This window comes from Hylobates moloch, unplaced genomic scaffold, assembly GCF_009828535.3.
Source record: "Hylobates moloch isolate HMO894 unplaced genomic scaffold, HMol_V3 SCAFFOLD_4, whole genome shotgun sequence".
NCBI lineage: Eukaryota > Metazoa > Chordata > Mammalia > Primates > Hylobatidae > Hylobates > Hylobates moloch.
The window spans coordinates 129950372-129978307 of record NW_026652279.1 but is presented as its reverse complement, the minus strand read 5'-3'; positions in this window follow the sequence as shown (position 1 = coordinate 129978307).

The following is a 27936-nucleotide window of genomic DNA, read 5'->3' as shown; positions in this document are numbered from 1 at the left end:
TCATTTCAAAATGTTTTTATTTCTATCTTAATTTCATTATTGACACAAAGATCACTCAGGAGCATGTTGTTTAATTTCCATGTATTTGTATAGCTTTGAGAATTACTCTTGGAATTGACTTCTAATTTTATTCGACTGTGGTCCAAGAATATACTTGCTATAATTTTTATTTTGAAAAAAATCTTAAGAGTTGTTTTGTTGCCTATAGTCTATCTTGGAGAATGTAGGTTTTCTGGTTGTTGAATAGAATATTCTGTAAATGTCTGTTAGGTCCATTTGTTCTAAGGTCTAATTTTAGTCTAGTGTTTCTTTGTTGATTTTCTATCTCAAATCAGTGTAGTGCTATAAGTAGAATGTGGAAATCCCCTACTATTATTGTATCTCTGTCTATTTTTAACATCAAATTATATTTCAGGGCTATAGTAGTCAAAATAGCATGGAACTGACATGAAAGTAGACACATAGATCAAAAGAACAGAATTGAGAAGCCATAAGATCTTTGAAAGATCAGCCAACTGATCTTTGAAAAATTGACAAAAACATACACTGGGGAAAGGAGATCACAATCAATAAATGGTGCTTGGAAAATTGGATTGCCATATGCAGAAACATGTCACCAGACCTCTGTCTCTCACCATATACAAAAATTAACTCAAGATGAATTAAAGATTAAATGTAAAACCTGAAACTATAGAAATACTAGAAGGAAACCTAAAATCAAAAACTCTTCTGGACATTGGCCTTGGCAAAGAAGCCATGAACAAGGTTTCAAAAGCAAATGCAATAAAGACAAATAGACAAATGAGACAAACAGACTAATTTTTTTTTTTTTTTTTGCATGGCAAGGAAATAATCAACAAAGTGATCAGACAACCTGAAGAACGAAAGGACATATTTGCAAATAGTGCATCTGACAAAAGACTAATATCCAAACTCTACAAGGAATTCAGCCACTGAGCAAGCAAAAAACAAATAACTAATTTTAAAAAGTGGGCAAATACCATGAACAGACATTTTTCCAAAGAAGACATAAAAATCACCCACAAATATATTTTAAAAATTCTCAACATCACTACTTATCACAGAAATGCAAATTAAAATCACTAAAAATGAGTAATATGAAAAATTAAAAAAAAAACAAATGTTGGTAAGGATGCAGGAAAAAAGCAATACTGCTTCCTGTAGCGATTTTAGTAATTTACATCCCCAGTAAATTACTAAAATCGCTACAGGAAACAGTATGGAGCTTTCTCCAAGAACTAAAAATGGAAGCAACATTTGATCCAGAAAACCCACTACTAGATATCTACCCAATGGGAAAGAAAGAAACATACCAAAAATATAAACTGCACTCATGTGTTTATTGCAGCACTATTCACCATAGCAAAGATGTGGACTCAACGTAAATGTCTATCAGTGGATGATTGACCAGAAAATATATGTATATAAAATATGGAATACTACTTAGCCATAAAAAATGAAACATTTTCTGTAGCAACATGATGGAACTAGAGGCCATTATTTTAAGAGCAACAACTCAAAAACAGAATGTCAAAACATGTTCTGTTTTATAAGTGGGAAGTTGTTTACAATCACGTAAAATGAGACTCAAATAATAGACATTGGAGACTTAGAAGGGTGGAACACAGGAGAGAGATGAGAAATGAGAAATTACTTAATGAATACAATGTACACTATTTGGGAAATGGCTACACTGAAATTTCAGACTTCACCACTATGTAATATAACCACGTAGCAAAACTGCACTTACAACCTTTGAATCTATAATAAGAAAATAGCATCAACACATAACATTTTTTGAAGTAAAGTAAAAAATGTAGAAAAATATGAGTATCAAAAATATTTTGATGGATAAAAAATAAGCTTGAAGACATTAAAAAAGTTATACTCAGAAAACTCATAATTAGAAATATATCAATTCTATTTACCTTGCTTACAATTACAATATTAAACCATAAAATTACTTAAAAGAATTAGGAAGTAAATCTTTAAAGTCTTGGAATATGAAGGTGCTTTTGTAACTATGACATAAAATATAGAATATATAATTAGAATATTGTTGATTAGATTATATTTCTTTTTTATTTTATTATTATCATACTTTAACTTTTAGGGTACATGTGCACAATGTGCAGGTTTGTTACATATGTATACATGTGCCATGTTTGTGTTCTGCACCCATTAACTCGTCATTTAGCATTAGGTATATCTCCTAATGCTATCCCTCCCCCTTCCCTCCACCCCACAACAGTCCCTGGAGTGTGATGTTCCCCTTCCTGTGTCCATGTGTTCTCATTGTTCAATTCCCACCTATGAGTGAGAACATGCAGTGTTTGGTTTTTTGTCCTTGCAATAGTTTACTGAGAAAGATGATTTCCAGTTTCATCCATGTCCCTACAAAGGACATGAACCCATCATTTTTTATGGCTGCATAGTATTCCATGGTGGATATGTGCCACATGTTCTTAATCCAATCTATCGTTGTTGGACATTTGGGTTGGTTCCAAGTCTTTGCTATTGTGAATAGTGCCGCAATAAACATACGTGTGCATGTCTTTATAGCAGCATGATTTATAGTCCTTTGGGTATATACCCAGTAATGGGATGGCTGGGTCAAATGGTATTTCTAGTTCTAGATCCCTAAGGAATTGCCACACTGACTTCCACAATGGTTGAACTAGTTTACAGTCCCACCAACAGGGTAAAAGTGTTCCTATTTCTCCACATCCTCTCCAGCACCTGTTGTTTCCTGACTTTTGAATGATGGCCATTCTAACTGGTGTGAGATGGTATCTCATTGTGGTTTTGATTTGCATTTCTCTGATGGCCAGTGATGATGAGCATTTTTTCATGTGTTTTTTGGCTGCATAAATGTCTTCTTTTGAGAAGTGTCTGTTCATGTCCTTCGCCCACTTTTTGATGGGGTTGTTTGTTTTTTTCTTGTAAATTTGTTTGAGTTCATTGTAGATTCTGGATATTAGCCCTTTGTCAGATGAGTAGATTGCAAAAATTTTCTCCCATTTTGTAGGTTGCCTATTCACTCTGATGGTAGTTTCTTTTGCTGTGCAGAAGCTCTTTAGTTTAATTAGATCCCATTTGTCAATTTTGGCTTTTGTTGCCATTGCTTTTGATTGTATTTCTAAAAAAATTTCCTGCTAATAAACATTTGAAAAGTCAAAAGAACATATACAAGCTAGTAAATGTATTTATTAGTGATTCAAAGAATAAGGATTAATCTTCCTATTATATAATGATCTCATAGAAAATGAATTTAGAATTTTTTTTTTTTTTTTTTTTTTGAGACAGAGTCTTACTCCATCACCCAGGCTGGAGTACAGTGGTACAATCTCAGCTCAGTGCAACCTCCGCCTCCCAGGTTCAAGTGATTCTCCTGTCTCAGCCTCCCTAGTATCTGGGATTACAGACAGGCGCCAACACATCTGGCTAATTTTTTTTTTTTTCACCAGTTTTTTAGCTTCCTTCCCAGTTTGAGACCAGGCTGGTCTCAAACTCCTGACCTCAAGTGATCCGCCCGCCTCGGCCTCCCGAAGTGCTGGGATTACAGGCATGAGCCATTGCGCCCGGCTGAATTTAGAATTATAAAACCAAAGAAAAATAATTAGCAAAATTAATGAATTGAGTTTTGAGGGAAAAAAAGCCCTTAAATATATAAAAATACATTCAACTCCACCTAAGATAAATGCAAATTAAAAGTATAATGACATGCCATGTCTTACTTTCGAACTAGGAAATATTTAAAATGTTGACAACACTCTGTAGTAAAGTAGGTATGGAATAATCTCTGTATCATGATACTAAGTGAAAAGTTTGAACTGCAGAAATTCAATCAGAAAGGTTAAGAAATTATAATACATATTTATATTAACTACTATAAAACATTTTTAAACAACAATAACATTGGTAACAGGTGTGTGGATGTTTGGGATGAAGATAACTTAATGGCATACTTCTGTTTTCCATAATTTTAAGTTTGAGCACAGTGAACATATAATAATCAGGAAGATAATTTTTATTATAAGGTGTTGAAGGCCTACATAATCAAATTATTTTTAAAAAATAAGTTAACAAATTGAATCATCAGTGCTGGAAACTGTATCTTCCAGAACCTGAATCAAATAAAAATATTATCTTGCAGTACAAAAATATTATAACAAATAAATGAAAAAAAAATGAGTGTAAGAGTTACATATTTTGGGTTTCTATTATGTTCATGGTATAGTACCTCATTGAGGTACCAGAAAAGACAGAGGAGATGCAATTAACAGATAATAGATGTTCATATTTCTTGGCTGAATAGCCACTTGCAGCTGCATATTGAAATGGTACAATGACTAGGGGTAATGAATAAGACACAAAATAAACATAAATCTGTATGTATATATAATTTGAACTTAGAAGGGAGGGATTTTTAGCACATTTTTATCAAAGAAAATTTACAAAATAAAGAAAAGCAGATATCTTTTTCAACTGTCTCAGGGGAAACATACTTAAATGGCTTTATAAAAATGTGCAAATAGTAAGGTCTATAAGCCAAAATTTCTACACTCAACAAATATAGATACATGCATATAATATGTATATATAATATATACATGTTAGAGAATATATGCAATGTACAGTATATTATATATTTCAAAAACACATTAGTTTTTTTTAAAAAGGCATTATTGGTTATACAGAGATTCAGCACTTGCATTAACTATTTATCACACCTGTTGAAATTTTACAAGGACATACTCTATATAAAATAAACTTGGGCAAAATACTCCCCTCCCCGCCAAAAAGTAAGTGGTATAAGAAACATAATAAACTATGAACTAAGAAAATGCATGTGCAATTAAAAGGACTGATAGTAATGATTACATACTGAATATCTGTTAACAAAGTATACTCAATAAAAAGAACAGCACAAAGAAATTCTTAGTAATAGCATGAAAATATTACAAGTGATTTAGAAACATGATCCCTGTGTTTGGATGGAGAGTAGCAGAAGGGATCTTAGAGAAATTTGAAAATTATTGTTCAAACAAGAATATTGTGGTAATGACTGCAGTTGGTTCAAAGAATTAAACAGGAGTCCAAAAATTTAGAAACATAATTTCTATTGTTAAGAAGTACGATAAGGGATATACGCCAGGCACTGTGGAGCATGCTTGTAGTCTCAGCTACTTGGAAGGCTGAGTCAGGACGCTTGCCTGAGCCCAGGAATTCAAGGCTGTAATGCCCTATGATTAGGCCTGTTAATAGCCACTGCCCTCCAGCTTGGGCAACATAGAAAGATCCCATCTCTTAAATATATGCATGTATATATTTTTAATATGTATATTAATATATATATTAATTTGCCCCTGATATTTACACATCAAAATATATGAACTAGTAAATTACTTTCTAATAAAGTGATAAGAAAAAATGTAATCAACTGTTTCAGGGCAAACATTCTACGTTTAGATTGAATGGAAGTCTTTTACTGAGAGGGAATATATTACTATGACTCATTAAAAATCAAATAAAACAATAATAATAATTGTGTTTAGCATATAATATCACAAAATAAAAAGTAAATGATATAATAGTAAACAAAATGTGGATAGGTATATAATGTATATGTATGAATACATAAAGTATTGTTGAAGTTGATTTCTAACACACACACACACACACACACACACAAACAGATAAAAGGTAAGGAAGAGATTCATCAAGGAGTTTGGGAGTGCAATATTTGTAGTAAAGGATACTCCCACACTCTGAAATTAACAACTGACGTAAGTACTTTTAAGATAATTACATGGGATATATTTTTAAAAGGAGGCTGATATTTCATTCACCTACTAATTTCTGACAAAGGAGTGAATTTAACGAGCTGCAGGATGTAGCCCTGGTTACAGCCACATGGGTGGAAGAAAATCAGAGCAGTCTTAAGGTTGGGGTGAGGGTGGGAAAGGTTTTTTCCCAGCAGTAAATGTCCTCCAATATTACCACCTGGGAATAACAAAGACGTGTCTTTCCTTTTGCAAAGTGCCTGCTCTTGAGCCATCTTGGTAAGTCAGAGAGGAATTCACTGGGACAGAAGACACTAGCAGGAGATTTTAAAATTCCTTATGGCAGAATCTGAGGTGGAGGAAGAGGTTCGTTTGGTGACAGATGCTCAATTTTAATTGTGTTACTTTCAAGCCCCACAGTCTTTCTTAATTAAAAATGCGTGTGTCCACAAAAGAGCCAAAACTACCAGTATTCAATACCCATAGTGAATAGATGCCAAAGTAAATCAGAATATAGGAATAACCAACCAAGAATGTCTACACCACGGAAAGTTTATTAAATCAATGTTTGCCTTGTTTTTGTTTAATCTTTTTCTCCTCCAAACATTTCGTGAGAATAGTAAAATCTAGAAAAAGAAATCAGGAGAAATTTCCGAATCAAAATATATCACGTATCTTTGCTCCAGAGGCCTGATATAAGTAAGAGGAGGAGTAAAAATGGAAATCATGCCCCTTTTCACGGCAAATTCCTAGAGATCATATATTTCCTTTGCATAGGGAATGATAAAAAAGACATTAATACAATGAAAAAGATGAACTTTTAATTTTAAAATAGAAAACTAAAAGTTATAAAATTTGACAAAAATTGTAGGGAACTATACGAGATTTTATATAGTATAAATTTAGCATTAATTAGAGAAAAAGAGTCCTATCCTATTTGCACTCTTGAGTTGAATCTAAACTTGCACTGGTACTGCCTATTGATAAATATAATGAAGACAATTCTGGAGCATGAAGCTTCAGGGGTGTATCTCCTCCAATCTTATGAGAAAGCAGTGACAGGAGAGGTAGCTGTTGTGCATTTGGGATAGGGGCTAAAATCTTGCTCTCCTCCAGATATCCCTTTAAGATATCCAAAGATATCAATATAGCTGATCACAATCTCCCCCAATTAAAAACTGAATTGTCTTTGGGTTAAACACAGCTGTATCAGTAAATATGGAAAACTTTAACAACCATGATTTGCAAAGTCTTTGTCTCTAAAATTTTAATCAGTCAGAAATACGTGCTTCACTTCAAATTTTACTAGAACGCCTTTTTTTTTTTCTCCTGTATCTGGAGATAAAGCATCTCCAGATTTTTCAATTGAGGATTTAGCATTCAGTTGCAATGTGTTTATAATCTGTGCAACATTATACAATCTATTCTTATTTTCCAAATTCTCAGCTTGTACAATTTTAAAACAAGAAAAATATATTGGAAAATTCTAAATTACTTTCATCTCTTTAATTCATTAAAATTGTGTATGTAATTTTATAAAGAAGAAAAAGGAGCAAACCATTTGTAAGACATTTTGACAAGTCAAATTACTCGTTATAAAGTTAATATACTTATATTTCAGCATTAAGATTTACAAGTTAGGAAACACATTATTTTATCTGCTTGCATTCTTGCAAAGTACCAAATTATAGAGCACTCACAAAAGAGCTTAGTCACAGTTTCATCCTATCTGTGACCCAGAACATTACAACAGCTTGTGCAGCATAAAAGGGCAAAAAAGGATAAACATCCTTTGCAATTATATAACAATAAATGAACCATAGCTGATCAGCATTATGATGAGATGTGTCCTGAGAGAATTTATTTAGTCAGTTAGTCATTGAGAAGAAGTGCACAGAATAAATCCACTGGGCATATGGGCAGCATGTGTTCAAGGACTCCCTGCAGCATTGAGATGACACATTATCATAAAATATGATGTACTATCTCTGCTATTATCATAATTCTTACGAGAAAAAATAATTCTATGTTTTTATATACAAATATTTCCTAGGAATAAAACAACACAAAAAGGTGATTTGGAAAGCTTCTAAAGATATTTTTAACTGTGAAAAGTAGTGATTCATAATAAAACTTGATAGAGAATGGTATATAATATAAAAAGACTTTTTTTCTTCAACTTACCAGATGCCTTATGGTTTCTTAGTATCATTTATTTTCTTTATTTCATACCTAAAATTCATATTGACAATCTAAATTAGGTGTTTTCTTTTTCATACCTAAATTCCAGAATAATATCCATGATTAAATATATTAATTTATTTTTTTCAAGAATAGTTATTTAATAGTACTGCCAAGACTTCTTCTGTGTATGGGTATCATCTATATTTTTCTAATATATTATATTTTCTTTTCTTAATATGTAAATATATAACTAATATAATCAACATTATTTAAATTAACCAACATTTTGTTTTCAAAATAAATGGTTCCAGAAAAATTACTGAAATTTCCAAAGTTCTTTCCTCATTGACCAAGAATAATGGAAGAAAGACTATGAATGTTCTTATACGTACTAGATTTTAGGAAAATCTAGCTTAAAAAAAAAAAAAAAGCAGCAACAAACCAGAATGAAAACAAAAAAAAGATTTGTGAACCCATATATATCTTTGATTCTATGTCATAAAGTCATCTGTTTGATAATAGAGATCAGGCAGGCAGTGATATTACATATTAGCAAATTATGCTATGAAGAAGCCAGCTCATACTGGCTGACTAAAGCCAGTTGTTTAACACAGCTATGAATAAATTTATTCTATATTGTTTAGGTTAAAAACAAAGATAATACTACTTTACGCTCATTACTTCCTAGTTCTTCTGCTAAATGTTAATATTATCTCTGGTTTCAAGGTTATTTTGCCTATTCTAGCTTTGTAGTGAAAATACTGTTTAATTAGTGGTACCACACATCTCTTCTAACTCCAAGCGATGTGAAGTTAGTAGCTTGAAATAGGTTCACGTAAAAGTATTTGCACTATGAAAATGGACAAGTTGTACAAATCAGGGTAAAATGTATGATTTTGTTAATTTTCTTTTTTTTCAATTGACAAGGACAATTTTATTTTTGTTTCTTTCCAATTAGTGTATCTTTTATTTTTATCCTGGCTTATTGCATCAGTTAGAACTTCCAGTGTGATGTTGAAAAGGAGTAGTGAGAGAGGATGTCCTTGCCTCAGTCCTGATCTTAGCAGAAAAGCTTTGAGTTTCTCATGAAGTATGATGTCAGCTTTACTTCAAAAACAGACACATAGACCAATGGAACAGAATAGAAAGCCTAGAAATAAGGCCACACACCTGCAACCATCAGATCTTTAACAAACCTGACAAAAACAAGCCTATTCGATAAATGATGCTGGGATAAGGGGATAGCCATATGCAGAAGATTAAAACTGGACATTTTTATTACAATATACAAAAATGAATTAAAGACTTAAATGTAAAATGAAAAACTACAAAGCCCTGAAAAACAACATATGCATTCTGGACGTAGAACTAGGCAAAGATTTCATGATGAAGATGCCAAAAGTAAATGCAACAAAAGCAAAAGTTGAAAAATGGGATCTAATTAAACTTAAGAGCTCTGCACAACGAAATAAATTATTAACAGAGTAAACAGACAACGTAAAGAATGGGAGAAAATTTTCCAACTATGTATCTGACAAAGATCTAATATTCAGCACCTATAAGGAACTTAAATAAATTTATAAGAAACAAACAACCCTACTAAAAAATGGGCAAAGAATATAAACAGATACTTTTCAAAAGAATATATACATGTGGCCAAGAAACATATAAATAAAAAAAGTTCAATATCACTGATTATTAGAGAAATGCAAATCAAACCCACAATGAGATACCATCTCACATCAGTCAAAATGGCGATTATTAAAAAGTAAGAAAAATCACTGATCCTGTCAAGGTTGTGGAGAAAAGGGAATGTTTATCCACTGTTGATGGGAATGTAAATTAGTTCAACCATTGTGGAAAGCAATGGTGTAATACCTCAAACAGCTAAAAGCAAAACTACCATTTAACCCAGCAATTCAATTTCTGGGTATATACACAAATGGATATAAATTATTCTACCATAAGGACATAAATCATTCTACTGTAAAGACACATATATGTTCTTTCCAGCACTATTCACAATAGCAAAAAAAAAAAAAAATAAATCAACTTAAATATCCATCAATGACTGATTGAATTAAGACAATGTGATACATATACACCAAGGAATACTACACAGAATGATATATTGGTCCATTTTAAAATACTGCTATGAAGAAATATCTGAGACTGAATAATTTATAAATAAAAAGAAATTTAATGGACTCACAGTTCCACATGGCTGGGGAGGCCTGACAATCATGACAGAAGGTGAGGTAGGAGCAAAGGCACATCTTACATGGCGGCAGGCAGGACAGCATGTTCAGGGGAACTGCTTTATAAAACCATCAGCTCTCTTAAGACTTGTTCACTACCATGAGAAGAGCAGAGGAAAGACCTGCCTTCATGATTCCGTTACCTACAACTATGTCCCTCCCATGACGTGGGAATTATGGGGAAGCTACAATTCAAGATGGGAATAGGGTGAGGACACAGCCAAACCATATCATTTTGCCCCTGGCCCCTCCCCAAATCTCATGTTCTCACATTTTAAAACCAATCATGCCTTCCCAATAGTCCCGCAAAGTCTTAACTCATGTCAGCATTAATTCAGAAGTCCACAGTCCAAAGTCTCATCTGAGACAAGAAAGTGCCTTCCACCCATGAGCCTGTAAAATCAAAAGCCAAGTTAGTTAGTTCCTAGATACAGTGGGGGTACAGGCATTAGGTAAATATGCCCGTTTGGAATGGGAGAAATTGGCCAAAACAATAGGGCTACAGGCCCCATGTAAATTCAAAATCCAGTGGGACAGTCAAACTAATGCTACAAAACGATCTCCATTAACTCCATATCTCGCATCCAGGTAACACTGATGGAAAAGATGAGTTCCCATGGCCTTGGGCAGCTGTGCCCCTGTGGCTTTGCAGAGTACAGCCCCACTCCTGGCTGCTTTCACAGGCTGGTGCTGGGTGCCTGGGGCTTTCCCAGGTGCACGATGCAACCTGTCAGTGCATCTACCATTCTGGGGTCTGGAGGATGATGACCCTCTTCTCACAGCTTCAGTAAGCAGTGCCCCAGTAGGGACTCTGTCTGGGGGCTCGCATCCCACATTTCCCTAGCAGAGGTTCTCTCTATGAGGTCTCTGTCCCTGCAGCAAACCTCTGCCTGAACATCCAGGCACTTCAATACATCCTCTGAAATGTAGGTAGAAGTTCCCAAACTTCAATTATTGACTTCTGTGCACCTGCAGGGCCAAAATCACATGCAAGCCACCAAGGCTTGGGGCTTGCACCCTCTGAAGCAATGGCCTGATCTCTACATTAGCCCATTTTTGCCATGGCTGGCATGCAGGAACCAGGTACCTAGACTGCACAAAACAGCAAGGTCCAGGGCCCAGCCTAGGAAATAATTTTTTCCTCCTAGGCCTCCCAGCTTGTGATGGGAGGGACTGCCATGAAGACTTCTGACATGCCCTAGAGATATTTTCCCCATTGTCTTGGTGATTAACATTTGGCTCCTCATTACTTATGCAAATTTCTGCAGCCAGCTTGAATTTCTACTCAGAAAATGGGCTTTTCTTTTCTATGGCATCATCAGGCTGCAAATTTTCCAAACTATTTTGCTCTGCTTACCTTTTAAACATAAGTTCCAATTCCAAACTGTTATCTTTGTTAATGAATAAAAAGGAACGATTTTAAGAGCACCCAAGTCACCTGTTGAACATTTTGCTGCTTGGAAATTTCCTCCACCAGACACCCTCAGTCATCTCTCTCAAGTTCAAAGTTCCACAGATCTCTAGGGCAGGGGCAAAATGCTACTAGTCTCTTTGCTAAAGCATAGCAAGAATCATCTTTATTCCAGTTCCAACAAGTTTATAGCAGCATTATTTGCAATCTTGGAAAGGTGGAAACAATTCAAGTGTCCATGAACAGATGAATTGATAATCAAAAGATATGATACACATAAAATGTAAGACTATCCATGAGAAGGAATAAAATTCTGATAGATGCAACACCATGAATCTTTTAAACGTTATCCTTAGTGGAATAATCCAGTCACAGATGAACCAATATTGTGTAATTTCACTCATATAACTTATCTTGAATATCCAAATTCCTGGAGACAGAAAGTAGACCAGAGGTTACCAGCGGCTGCAGGAGATGCGAAAGGGAAAGTTGTTGTTTAATGGGCACAGAGTTTTTGTTGGGGTTGATTAAATTTTTATGTATAGATAGTGGTGATTGTTACACCACATTGTGACTGTGCTTAATGCCACTGTATTGTATATTTATGAATGATTCCAATGATAAATATTATGTTATGTATCATTTACTACAATAAAACCAAAACAACAATCAAAAGACAAGATTTTAAAATATCTATTTGGAAGCATGAGGAACCAAGGACCTAGGAAGAAACAAAACATTTGGTGATAAGCTATGTCTGATTCCTCCACTTTTAATTTAGTGTCATTTTCCATAAAATGACTCACAGTATGAAGGCCAAGCAGAAAGCATTGAACTAGAGCTTCCCTCAGTGTGGTGCTGTCAGGAAGATAAAAAAGTGCACTTCAGTAGGACAGACAGTACTTAAGGTGACAACATCCTGTATTAAATAAAAGAAACAATGAGAAGTATGCCTTAGAGTTTTGTTCTTGAAGATTCTAAAAATTTTAACCTGTTTAGAAGACATAGAAACCAAAAACCAAAAAGAAAACAGCTACTAATAGGCCAAAGACAAAGTTAACAACATATTATATCAGTGACATGGAGCAAGGGAAACATACAAACGAATAATCAGTTAAATTTCCACAAAGAAAAAAGAACCTTAATTAAAAAAAAATTAAAAATCACCCAGGCTTCTTTTCTTTGAGATTTCTAAAAGTCTACATACAAGACACGTGATAAGGAAAGGGAGTAAAATGACCTTTAAAATATCTGAAACGTGCTTCAAATCATCTTGATTCTTATTTAGACCTGTGAAATAATTTATCAAACTTCATTTGAAAAGGAAACTATGGAAAAGGAAATTAATCCGTGTCTCAATAAATTAACATCACCTCCTGACTCTAACATGTTTAATACAATATTCAGCATTCAAATAACTAAAATAAGAGAAACTGTACAATAAAAAACTATCTGTATTGCTCTCTCTCAAAAAGAGACAGACAGAGAGAGAGAGAGAGAGAGAGAGAGGAAAAACCAATGGAGTGGTGAGAAAAGTAATGTTGACCTGAACAACAGTCTCAATCTAACTGATTTTATTGATATTTATAGAATACTCATCCAACAAGAGTCAAACTTACATGGAGAATTCATCAAGAAAGAACACATTTTGTGCCATAAAACACATCTAAATAGTATATAAATAATACAAAATACGTTTTTAGGCTACAGTAAAATCAAACTAGAAACAAAATGCATAAATATATCAGAAATATCCTTAAATATGTGGAAATTAAAATGGCATACTTCTGAATAGTACATGAGTCAGAGAATTCTCAAGAGAAACTGAAATGTTTTGAACTAAGTGAAAATAAAACTACAACTTATTTAAGTGTCTGGGATGCAGTGAAAGAAGTGAGTAGAGAGAAATTTACAACAATAACCTAAGTTTCTACTTTAGGAAACTAGAGAAAAAAGCCATTTAAGCCTAAAAAGAAGAAAATAAATAAAAATTAGAGCAGAAATTAAATTAAAACCAAGAAACTAAATATGTTCTTTGAAATGATCAATTATTTTAATTAATATCTATCCAATTGAATTTTTTACCTATATTCTAGTTCCGTAGGTTTTTCTTTCTTTATATTTCTCATATGTTCATGACTATTGTTCACCTTTTTACACTAGATCTTTACTTATGTGCAGTTGCTTTGAATTTTTTGTCTTTTTCAACATCTGGGTCATTACTGACTCTGGTTTTATCAACTCTGTTTTTGATGGTTCTTTCCTGCTTTTTAAATTTGTCTTGTACTTTTACTTAACATAACACATCATACTTAGAATACCAGAGACTGAAGTAAATTATATTTACCCCTAGAAATGCACCTGCTCAATTTGTTGCTGTTTTTTGTTTGTTTGTTTTGCTGTTAACATGAATGTTTGATTCTTTTTCATCAGGAGTTGAGCTGGGTTTGGGTCTTGTTGCTATGGTTACCTCCAGTGCATAACAGCTTGCATTTTCCTATGCTGTATCTTTATATCAGGTAGTGGCTGAGGCATCAGAGGGTTTTTTTTCTCAATGTTCTTGATTCATTCTTCATTACTGGCATTAACCCTCTGATCTTGACAAGGAGATATTCTCTCTCTACACTCAGCCCATCCCCAGTGCTCTTCTGTTATTGCTTTTGCTTAATTTTACCTAAGATGTTTGAGGATCAATAATTGTTTTGTATTCTCCTGCTTCAATATTAGGCTTAAGTGGGCCCTGTTTGCTTGATTCTCTAAGGTATGCCCTTTTAAGTATCTTTTCCGTTATCCCCAGTTATAGCTAAGAATCTCAGCATCTTAGTTAGGGGATAGAGCTCTCTTAGTCTTATTTAGTGGTAGATCTTTTCTGATAGTATCTAGAAAATTAGGTTGGTGCAAAAGAAATTGCAGTTTAGAATCTTGGATTTAGAATATTGTCCTCCCTTTCCCTGTAAAGCAGAAATTTTTATTATTGTTTCCTTTACTCCCAGACAGATTTTGACCTGTCTCATGGATGGAAAGTTTTTCTGTTTCTCCTCCAGTAGCTTAGTTTTTGTTTATCATCTCCCTGATGCTGAACATTCTCATGAAAAGCTGTGAGTGAGTGCAAATTCCATTTGTGTCTGCAACTCTCAGGGTTTCTATATATACATGCTAGCTATACTCACTTTTTAGCAATTTGTTATATAAAATTTAGCCAGATTCTCAGAGTTTATTACCTACTTGCGTGGTGTTCATGTCTCTTCCTTCTCTGCACTGCCACAGGTGTGCCAGTGCTTACACCTTCTCTCCTCTTGAGTTAACATATATTATTTTAGATATCAAGCTGCTTGTTTGTGTAGCAACCTGAGCTCTCTGATAGATTCAAGAAAAGTTATGATTTATGAAAAAGAGTTATGAATGTAACTTAGCAAAAGAAAGTTTCTGGAGTTAAGCAGGCCTTTTCCTTCCTAGATACCAGTTTGATATCCCTTGGTAATATTCATTTTATTCCTATACCTATATAAAATGAAATTATTCACTAAATTCTAAGAAATGTCTTTCTAATTAATGTTCTACTTTCAGTTTATCTTTCCTAGTAATGTTTTAATGAATCTTTAAATTGAAATCTAGCTTACCAACCCTATATTAAACTTTATAATCCTTGCTAACTCAAAACAAATAACCATTTTGGTAATAACACAACATTCTACTTTGGAAAATTTTAATATTGTTAATAATCTCAGACTAGAAAATATAGGAATCATTGAATAAAGCATACTTTAAAAATATTTTACATCTATATATCTTAAAGGGAATAAACTGTGGCTTGAAAAAGTGGAATGCTTATGGTCTTATGACAGTTTTGGAAAATGTATTATATCATTAGTTACTTTTCTTCCAAAAATTATGGCACACTTTCCCTAAATGTGAATGTACACAAACTATCCCATGGGAATGGGTAATGTTTTATTTTGTTTTCGTAATTTAGCCTCAAATACATATAACCTGTTAGACTTTATGTCAATACAACTGCTTTCTTCAACTTCTATGCTGAAGACAGATTTTTAATCCTACATATGCATCTGGAAGAGAAAGTTCAGGAAAACAATATACTCAGAAAACAGAAATACCCCATGTGGCCCATGACAGGATGATCTAAACCATTTCCAATTTTACATTGCCTTTTCCTGGGATTGTGTTCCATTCCTTTAAAACTTTCTGATGTTTTGGGGGGTATCCATTTAAAGGGTACAAGAGCAATTTTTTTTACATGAATATATTGTGTAGTGGTGAAATCTTGGCTTTTTGTACATCTGTCACCAGAATGCTGTACGTTGTACCCACTAAGTAATTTGCCACCATCCATCACTCTTCTGCCCCCTTCCTTTTGGAGTCTCCAGGATCTGTCATTCCATGCTGTATGTCCATGTGCATACCTTAGCTTTACCTTCCACTTGTAAATGAGAACATTCAGTATTTGACTTCCTGAGTTGTTTCACTTAAGATAATGACCTCCAGTTCATGTTGCTGCAAAAGACATGAATTCATCCTTTTATGTGGCTGAATAGTATTTCAATATATACCATATTTTCTTTATCCAATTATCCATTGATGGACACTTAAGGCTGATTTCATATTTTTACTGTTGTGAAGAGTGCTGTGATAAACATATAAATGTAGATATCTTGTTGATATAATTATTTCTTTTGCTTTGGTTAGATACCCAGTAATGGTATTGTTGGATCGAATGGTAGTTCTATTTTTCATTTTTGGGGAAAGCTCTATACTATTTTCCACAGAGGCTGTACTAATTTACATTCCCACCAACAGTGTGTGTTCTCTTTTCTCTGCACCCTTGCCAACATTAGTTGTCTTTGACTTTTTAATAATAGCCATTCTGAGTAGTGTAAGATGACATTCATGATGCTGAACATTTTTTTCATATTCTTGTTGGCCATTTCTATGTTGGCTTTTGAAAAATATCTATTCATGTGCTTTGCCTGTCTTTTAATGAGGCTATTTGTTTGTTGTTGATGTTGAGTTCTTTGAGTTCCTTAATCAGAATTAGCACATTGGACTTCCGCTGGTTTTCCATCAGGACAGTGCTCCAGTCCTCATGCTCCAGGCATTTGTTGAAAAAGATAAAAATAACATAAAGAACAGCATTTAATCAGGAGATAATACTGTAAATGTTTACATGTCCCCCTTTTCTTCATGGTCACGGCCCAAATATGTTTTATTTTCAGGGTAGAGGAAGAGTAGGTAATCTTGAGCTTTGGCTAAGAGTTAAATCTAACACATAAATCCTACAGAAAAGATGAAGCAGGAATAGATATTCTAATACAATGGGATAGAATGATGGGGAGTTGCATTTCTACTTCTATGAAGCCAAAACTGAGAGTCCTTATACAAAACCAATGTAAATGCTGTTCTAAAATGATATGGGGGAAAACATAAATGGGATACTCATCGTAAAATAATTTTACCTTTAATGTATTCCAAGGATTTCTTCAAAATCTGATTTTGAAAGAGTTTCTACAATCATTTTAAAATTAATTATTTACCTAAGGGCAGATTTTTAAAAGTAGGCTTTTTTTCTTCCAAAGGAATGCTCAGAATACTAATTATGGCAAAAACACAGTAAACATAACCTTTTGATGGTGAATTCATTCCAGATGAAATCTCAGGTCACATCAAATCAACATAGGATAGAAAAGCACACACACACACACACACACACACACACGCACGCACAAGATTGTTGGATCTTTAAAATAAAAATCTAACCCAAAGAATGCTATTTAACTTTCCCATTTAGAAGAAAAGTGCAGCTTGCTGCCAGCACTCATTTAATTTTACATTAACATGCTCTTTGAGGCTGAGGCAAAACTGACTGATTTTCAACGTAAATATATATATACATTATATATATATATATAAACTGTTATTGGAGTTATTTCTAAGCAGAACATCAGAATTGTCTAAATCATCAGAATCATCTATTTTGGAAAAATCGGATGCATCAAATAAATCTTTGGCCAACGACTGCTCCAGAAGGATGTTAACATCATGCGTAAGAATGCCACGTTTTCTAGGATTTGACATTTTCAGCGATCAAAAATTACTACATTTTGTAAATGAAAATACTACTACTAAAAACAGAATGCTATAAATAGAATGATGTCTTTTGTTTCCAAAGTCAATATACTAGAGAGACACGAAAAAAATAAATAAATAAAATCCAGATATTTCGTGGCAAAGTTATCTCAGGATAAATGTTGCAGCTGCAACTGCCACCAGCGAGTATTCTTGAGGCAAATGGGAAAAGGGTTAAAACTTATATTTTTTAAGCATTTTTTTAAGGATTGGAGCAAAGTACACTATGATAGAATTATGGCACTTCCTCCCCAGAGTTGTTCATGCCTTATTCACCTAAACCTGTGAATACATTGCATCACAGGAAAAAAAAAAGTTTCCCAGATAACAGGAACCTTGTAATAGGGAGATTAGCCTGGATACTCCAGGTGAGCCCAATCTAGGTACATCAACCCTTAAAACAGAGAACTTTCTCTTACCTGTAGCAGAAGAGATTCAGCAGTGAGGAAAGTCAGATAGAATCAAGTCATGATGATCTAAAGCAATGCTGCTGATTTGAAGACAAAGGGGGCAACGTGGAGATACTTACCTGATAGCCAGAAAACAAACAGAAACTGGGTTTTCAACCCTATAGCTCAGGGTTCCCCAACCCCCAGGCCACGGAGCAGTACCAGTCCATGACCAGTTAGGAACCGAGTGGCTGAGAAGGAAGTGAGCAGAGGGCAAGCAAATGTCACCACCTGAGCTCCACCTCCTGTCAGATCAGCAGCAGCATTAGATTCTCATAGGAGCGAGAACCCTATTGTGAACTGCACATACAAGGGATCTAGGTTGTGCGCTCCTTATGAGAATCTAAGGCCTGATCATGGTCACTGTCTCCCATCACCCCAAGATGGGACCATCTGGTTACAGAACCACAAGCTCAGGGCACCCACTGATTCCACATTATGATGAGTTGTATAATTATTTCATTGTATATTACAATGTAATAATAATAGAAATGAAGTGCACAATAAATGTAGTGCATTTGAATCACCCTGAAACCATCTCCTTGCCCCCAGTCCATGGAAAAATTGTCTTCCACAAAACCAGTCTCTGGTGCCAAAAATGTCGGGGACTGCTGGAAGCAACTGAATTCTACCGAGAGCCTGAATGAGCCTAGAAACAGATTCTCCCTGAAAGCTTGAAGGTAATAGCACAGGAACACAAGCTATATTGATTTTGGTCTTCAGAAACCAAGAGCGAATGAGCCAGTCCAGCCCACATGAACTTCTCACCTTTAGAAACATGAGACAGTAAATTTGTGTTGCCTTAATGGGCTACATGTGTGGGAATCTGTTACAGCAGCAAATAGAAAGCTAATGCATTCACTTTAATACTCACAAATTAGAGTGAAATATAATTCCACAGACAGCAAAACCATTTTTGCTGAAAATCAGCCCAATGATGCCATTTTAATGTTTTATTTTCGAACAATAAATACACCTCTCTCTATATAACATATACGTCTATATATATATAATGTGTATGTGTGTGTAAATATTTGCATATAATGAATACACTTGGGCTAATATCCCTGTCTTTAAATGTTATTATTCTGCTTATTTCCAACCATTTTGCAGAAATTGGGAAGCAGTGGTTTCATGTTCTATGTGAGATAATATTTATTCACATGAGAACTCTATGTGTTTATATGCTTATACCAATTTAAAAGTTTAACCAAAGTCAGAAAGAACAGAGCTTTTAATATATTTAAAGAAAGTGGGACAAATCAAATATTTTCTGTAAAATTAAAAATTTGAACTTTTTTACATTAATATGGTTTATAATGATTCATTTTTTACTTAAGATGATCTTCATAGATATTTAATTTGAAGTAATAGGTTCGAATTAAAGCTTTTGAATTCAAACACATGGCACATACCTTTAGAGAAGAATGGCTTTCAGTTTTGCTCTTATTTAAAGTAGTGGAAAGCTGAGAAACACAGAGGAAATTTCTTTTATTTAGAGGCAATTTTGACAAAATTAAGCAAGTGAAAGTAGTTACCTTGGCCCTTGTTTATTCTGACTCTATTTCAAAGTTGTAAGGGGATGAAAAAGTTGAGGTAAAGTAACTAATCCAAAACTACCTTTGTTTCTTTTATTTATCTATTTTTGAATATTCTTTGGTCTATTTGAATATTGTAAGCTGACTGTTTTACTTAATTATGCAGAGGATGATTAGATACATTAGGAAATGTATGAAAATGAATTAAGTTATAAGATTATATTTTAAATTTGTAAAACCAATTTCTATGTAAATAAGGACATGTGATGTTAGGGATAGGAAATGTGATAAATTTAAGAAAATTTATCCCAGAAAAGGGGAAGTTTAAGAACGATTTTGAGTTTAGGGAGGACTTTCTGTATCTCTCAATGTCATGTTAGATCAACCTAAAACTCTTTCCCAGATAAATACCTCAGGGAAAGCTAAAAGTAAAACTGGCCCCCAGATGAAAAGAGGTACAAGACCTTAAGAGAAACAAAAATAAAACACAACAAATAAAAATGCTTTGAAATAAAAAAATGCTTATGTTTGTATACAACATATTTGTATATATATAAATCAGTATGCACTATCATGTTATTATTATTCTTAACATTAGCGGTAATACCATGAAGATATAAGTGAGCAAGGAAGAATTTCAAAAAATAATCTGTGTAGCACAGTGACTCACACCTTTACTTCCAGCTACTCGGGAGGTTGAAGCTGGGGGATTCCTCAAGCCCAGGAGTTCATACCTGCAGTGAACTATGATCCTGCTACTGCCCTCCAGCCTGGGCAGCAAAGTGAGACTCCCTCTTTTAAAAAAATTAAGAAATCCATGTAAATGAATTGCATTGAAGAAATACTTCTTTCCTAGTATGACACAAAATTGGAGAGCGCAATGTAGAATATTTGGGGGTAAAGAGAACATTTGACTGACTTTGCTCGAATTTTTATATTTTGAAAATTCTTAGATCCTTGCTCAGAAAAAGATGATTATTCATTATTTTGTCTGTCATGCTTTCATGGGTTCACTGACTTTTGTATTTATTGTTAGGGTGTTTGGGTTCCTTTCAATAATTTATTCCCATGAATAAACTATTTAATTTTTCTTGTGAATTGATTTAAATCAACTTAATTATGCAAAAATGAGGCTATATTTTGTAGTGATTGGTTGCATTAGCTGTCAAAAACATGATGTGGAAAATATTAGCTACCCTACTCCACAACCTCAATATCAGATTATATGAAACTAAGTCTGACGCCAAATTCTGCACCTCATAGAGATATTTATTATATATAAATTGACAAGCAGTCACAAAACATTTCATAAGATATAATCTGTAAACTTAGTGAAACCCCACTTGTTGTCATTTCAGGTGGTTTCGCCATGTGCTTTATAAATAGAACTCAAACCCCAGACCCAGCAGCATTCCCCAGGCAAGACTTTGTGTAGGAATGCCTGAAAATACTTTGGTGAATGGATCTTGATTAGAAGATGAATGACTCAGAAGACTAGAAAGTATATATTTGTTATACACTATACCCAGAAAAGAAATCATGTCCTTATATACTCTGCATAAATATATGATGCTGATGCCCATACCATACGCAAATAACCAAACATGCATTAACAAGTTACTAGAGGTTTGGGTCAAGGAGCTACTATAACCTACATCTGCTCCCCAATTGTACATAAAACAAGCGCACTCTATCCAAACACACATCAGTGGACAAATAACAACAACAACAAAGACTTTGTGTAGTTGATAGCCTGCATTCTGCAATCTCCCTGATTAATGGGAGGACAGAAGAGCCATCTGGAACACAATCCTGAAAGTGAAAAGTTATGAGACTTTCTGAAGTCTTATATCCTGTTCACAGGTGAGGAGGATATCTGAGTTACTTTAACTCTAAAACCTTTAGTTTCACATTTTGGTTTACTTCTAGATTCATAAAAAGAACACACTTCGATCTTTGATCATACTTATTAGCAAGTTAGTCATGTGTGTGTATTGTTGGTTGTTGATAAATTTTAAGAGTGATCTACACTGAACTCTTTATGAAATAATGCAAATTCATCACTTTTGTCCTGTGAATTTTTCTAACATGTTGTCAGGTTCACGAGTACACCAAAGGTCATGTTGAGGTCCTGAGGCAGCGGGTAGATGAGCAGAAAGAACACTCGGGGTGGGGCGTAGGCAGGTGAAAGATGATTTTATTCAGCAGCAGCTGTCATCAACAGCTTTCTCTCACACTAACTGCCCTGTCTCAGCTGCTTAGTCAGGTGGCCCCCACACACAGCTGCATGGCCGGCTCTCCCTTGCCTTCAGGGTCAGCAGCTTAACTCTTTCTCTCTATGGGCACGATCAAGCTGAGCTGTGTCCTGGCTCCCCTCTGTCCGTATGCAAAGACAGACAACTCTGACTCTCTCTTTCTCTGGGCGTCAGTACCCCGTACAGTGTCAACAGGACAATTATACCTTTTACTGACAATAGTGGCTTAGAGACAAGTGATAGTGTTCCCTATGTTGGGGCTATGGTGGTGAGCTTCTCTATGTTATGTCTATACAGTTATGTTAACAAGTGGAATTATACTCTTGAACTCTAGACTCATTGAGTCATGCAGGATATAAACATCCTGCCTCAGCCTATCCTTGACCAAAGCACAGCCATGTTTTTTCACGTTAGTTGACTACACATAAAATTAAAATTGAAAGTACCTAGCACTTGCAAGATATAATACAGATTTTACTGAACTAATATTGAAGTGTTAATTTTCAAGAAGTTCAAAATTATAGTCATTGCAAGTAATTTTCTCTTTTTTCTATTTTGTGCATTGTCTCTCTGTCATCCTTTCAATTTTAGTTTCCCAGAAATTTAGAGATTTTTAAAGGTATAATTTGGAATTACGAAAAAAAAATTCTAGTTCAAAAACAGAAAGATATATATATATATATACTCTTTAAAGTTTAATTAAATTGATTTTTAAATATTTCCCACATTGTATTTTATATATTTAAATGCATTTTATTGTTTATTTAAAACATTGTAATTATCTTGCCATATTATTTTTATACAACAGGAAATTAATGTAAATGTGTCTAATGCAGTCATTATAGTTAGATCTAAAAATAAGAGATTGGATAGTGTTAGTAGTAAAATATGTCAATGCCATAAAACAGATAGTAGAAGAAATGATATGTGTCAATCAAAAGCAAGTAACAGTAAACAACCTTGCCAAATAATTATTTTAGGTAATTTTCTAGAAAACATCTCTTCAGGAGACATATGTGCATACTATAGGCACAGAAGCTAAGTTTTATTTGTGATAAAAACTCTCATTTCTATTTATTTTTCAATTTAAATAAGACAGAAAAGAAATTAGAGACATAACAAATTTGTGGGTACTGCACAATATAATCTCCTATATGTCTTAATCACTAGGATTAATACAACATTTTTCTCTATAAAACAATAATACGAATTACAAAATAAGTCTAAATAGTTTCTAGTAATATGCATGAATACCTTGCATGCTTAGTTTCAGTTAAAAAAAAAAGACTATTTCTACCTCAGGAATTATCTTAGTTTCTAATTTAAAGTTGCTAAATACTTATTAAATTAATTTATATTTCTCCCAGGTTTTGTGGTTTATCAGGTTATGGATGTGCTCTTAGACAGAAAAAAATTACTTAAAAGAAGGTTCTTTTTTATGATGAGATACATTTTTGGCTGAAAATCATCTGACAACAATGTTATAGTCTATTATTTGTAAAGTAATAGTTTATTTTTACTTTGACCAAATTTTAAACTCAAGTATCATTATTTTGAAAAGTCTCAACTCATTTTTATAACTTTTCATCATTATCTCAAAGCTAATAACACCACTTTGCTGGCTTACTTTTCCTAAGTTTAATTGGTTTGCCCTTATAACCAAGGTGACTCTGATCTGGAAGGTTGGCAGTTGCACCCACAGTATTATGACTGCAAATAGATAATATACCTAAACACTATATTGAATTGTTCGGAGTGCAGGAGAATCATAACCTTCTAAAATAAAAGCAATTTAAAAAGTAGAACAAATTTTGCCGGACTATTTTAGTAGCCAGCACACTTTTTTTTTTGTTACTTCTATATTCAAATAAAACATACAAGTAAGACAGGTCTCTCCTGTTTTTAGATTACATGTGTGTGTAAGTGTGTATGTATGTGTGTATACATGTATGTATGTGAGTTACATTAACTATACATTCAGTTAAAGGTTAAAATGTTTTATTGCTAAACTTTGGTTTCACTGACTTCACAGTGGCTTGTAATTGCAGTCCACGTCACTGGTTAGTCAGGCACAGTTTTCATAACCCATAAAATGAATCACAAATGTAAAAAGTGATTTTATTTCAAAGTTTCAAAGTCTATTCACGTTGGAAAATGTATAGCAAAAGGTACCTATGTAGGCAGAGAATGAGATAAGGGCTTCTCAAAGATGCCTATCTCTTAATTCTCAGAACCTGTAAATATGTTAGGTTACAAATAAATTTAGATTGCATATGTAATTAAGTTTGCTAATCAACTGACTTCAAATTAGAAAGATCACTCTGAAATATTTAGGTGTGCCCAGTGTAATCCCAAACTCCTAAAAATGGAAGAAGTTGGAATGGTATGATATAAAAGGACTCATCTCATCATTGTTTGCTTTAAAGATGAAAGAAAGAGTAAAGAACCAAGGAATACAGGCAGCATTTAGAAGCTGGAAAAGACAAAGAAACAGACTGACCTCTGGATGTCCCAGAAAGCATAGCCCTTCCTCTACTAGTTAGCTCATTTATTCAACTGAGTACCTCAGCCCCTTCAATCTAGGAAGGAACTATTCTGACAAGATATTGAGACTGAGAATCAGAATTTATTATAGCATTTATGTATTATTGTTTATTGCTTTTTTAAAACAGACAAGCACAAAATTGTTTTTGTAAGGTAAGTTAAATTTGCATATCTATATGTTGCATCATTAGCATCTACTAGAAATGTGTAAAAGAGATAAGTGGGCAGGTGAGGGTTTTACTGTGATCACCCAGAAGTGAGTTGTAGACTTCATGTATGTTTCCTCTTGTCCTGTATCCCACCACTGAAAACTGAAAATAATATATTTTTATTTATTTTTGCAATAAAATGGCACACACTTTCATATTTTGATCAACTTTCTGTTTTGGATCCGAATTCCCAAAGTGATTATAATTGGCAAGATGGTCATTATGGATTAAAAAAAATCCATCATACATTATTCATTAAACCATCATACTGTATCTTTACCATGAACCCACCAAAAAGATTCATAATCAACTAGTTGTCATTATTTGTCAGCATTACTTTACCTTCACACAATATTTATCTTCTAAATAATTCTAACTTATAAATATTGGAGCTGAAGTTCTCATATAATTGGTTGGCAAAACCTCCAAGTTTATTGTATTCCATGAGAGACATTGTATGGCAATTCACTGAAAACCTTACTTTGTGCCTTTTGACATTCTGACTCTTAAAGTACCCAATATTAATACACTATTACTATAATCAATGCAGTATACTAACTACCTGTAGTTTTAAAATATTAATTTTACAAATTAACTATACTTAGATTTTCAAAGGCAAAAAATGTTCAAGTTAATAAGAACCATCGTAAATTCCTAATAATTAGTGTTACATTAACTAATGCATAAGGTGATATGAAAACTTTAGTGGTGTTATTATAAACTAAAATTTGTAGTATTAATATTGCAGTCTTTACACAGGTAACAAGGAAACAACTATAATTTATTTTAATAAGGTGCTTGTTAAATACAGCATGGTGTTTCTATGTTGAACTATGGCATAAGCTTAAGATAGAAGACAGAACAATTTACAGATTTATCTGGTTACTTATACTTGGTCTATCCCTTTATGAAAAATACATAGAATACATTACGATTCAACTAACTTATCTCTAAAATTGGAGAGGAGGATCTGTTTATGTATGCCAGTCTTACCCACCAGTGTTCTAGGGATTAAAGGTGGCTACTTTGACTGATATCAAATGATATTGTTTATATACTATGAGTCATGCTAGAATTAATGAAATATTCATAGATAACTTGTTAATAGTGCAGAGTCTATCTGGACACAATGTTTATTCAAGTGATAAGGAAATTGATCTGATCAACATAAGAGTTGTAAGATATTCACAGAGTTATACTCTTTTTTTTTGTTTGTTTGTTTTTTGAGACGGAGTCTTGCTCTGTCGCCCAGGCTGGCGTGCAGTGGCGCGATCTCGGCTCACTGCAAGCTCCACCTCCCAGGTTCACGCCATTCTCCTGCCTCAGCCTCCAGAGTAGATGGGACTACAGGCACCCACCACTACGCCTGGCTAATTTTTTGTATTTTTTAGTAGAGACGGGGTTTCACTGTGTTAGCCAGGATGGTCTCGATCTCCTGACCTCGTGATCTGCCCACCTCGGCCTCCCAGAGTGCTGGGATTACAGGCGTGAGCCACCGTGCCCAAACCACAGAGTTATACTCTTATTAGAACACAAATCTATTCATCTGATCAGCTTAGAGAATTCTATTCATATTTTATTTCAAGAGTGATGCATGAACAAAGCCGGTCTTTTATTATCTTATAATTCCATTTATAGATATCTGATCATAGCTTACGTATTACCTGTAAATAGAATTGGGGGAGGATACCAAATCTGGGCAATAAAGTATTATCAACTTTTTCTCACTGAGTTTGTCTTTTGCCTAACATCTGCTTTGGAATTGATTAGCACCCGAAACCACAAAGCAATGCCTTTCTCTGTCCCAAGTGCAACCATATCATATATAAGAAGAAAAGAAATTACAGAACGATTCATCATCAAGCAATTCTAAGAGTAAGGCTCCTGTAATGATATCACACAACAGGGAATAACCCCGTAGGAAAATCTTACCAGTCATTTTTGAGGTTGATTAGTGACACATAAAACTATCCCTCTGAAGCATTTTTGGAAGGATACAATCAGCCCTGTGAGACCATCTGTTTCATGGTTGCCATAAGGGTAATAGCTTGCAGTTGTGGGCAACAGTTGACTCAATTACTGCACACAGATCTCACTGCCTTAAACGCTGAATTAATGATTCAAAGCACCTTCTTAACATGCTTATTGAACTAATTGTCTCCAAGAAAAGGGTTTTCAGCTGTGAGTCTAACATAACTATCAACATACTATAATAACATTTATATTGTATGACTCTCCTCTTTTATTAAGACCTAGATGGTCATCAAACAATTCATTCTGTATTCTGTGTTAGAGACTACCATGTGCTTACTAAAACCTGTTTATTTGCAACCCGGGCATTTTATTCCAATTGATTTCTCAAGTTCCCTTGTAGTTCGGTGTGGCCATGTAAATGAGTTTACATCGATTGCATTGGAGCAGAAGCTGTTCCCTCCTTCACACCTGGCCCATTAAAATTTACAGTTTGTGCCTTTCAGAGTCCTTTTCTCTATATCTACCGATAAAATGGAGAGCATCTATCAGAAGACCATAGGGTGTTAGCAAATGGCAGAACAACAAAAATAATCACATCCATTGAGCAGATGCCTAGCAAAAGAAACTGTTGATACCTCTTTCTTAAATGCTGTTGAGCAGGTCTTAGTGCTACACTAAAGGGTGCAGCACACCAACATGGCACATGTATACATATGTAACAAACCTGCACATTGTGCATGTGTACCCTAAAACTTAAAGTATAAAAAAGGGGGAAAAAAAAGAAAAAGCCACCCTACCAATAACTCTTCCATTGCACTGTTATGAGATGCAAATATAACTTTTGAAGGGTTAATTCACTAAGATTTTAAAATTTATCTGTAAAATTTTGTGTAATTAATACAGAAATTGATGCTAATATTGAGGTGCCTTCTTGGCAGGTTAGTACCATTGGTTTAGTATTCTGGAGGGAGCAAGCGACAGAGTAAATATTTCCAGATGCAAGGGTAGAGATTTGTCTTATACCTTATCAAAGATTGGCAAAACTCTCTCCCATGATGATTTTCAAGACAAACAATGTGTTCACTGAGGCTGTATCACTAGCAGAAATTGTTGAAAGTAATCTGAAATGTTTTAGCTACTATTTAATCTATCATAATAATTAAACC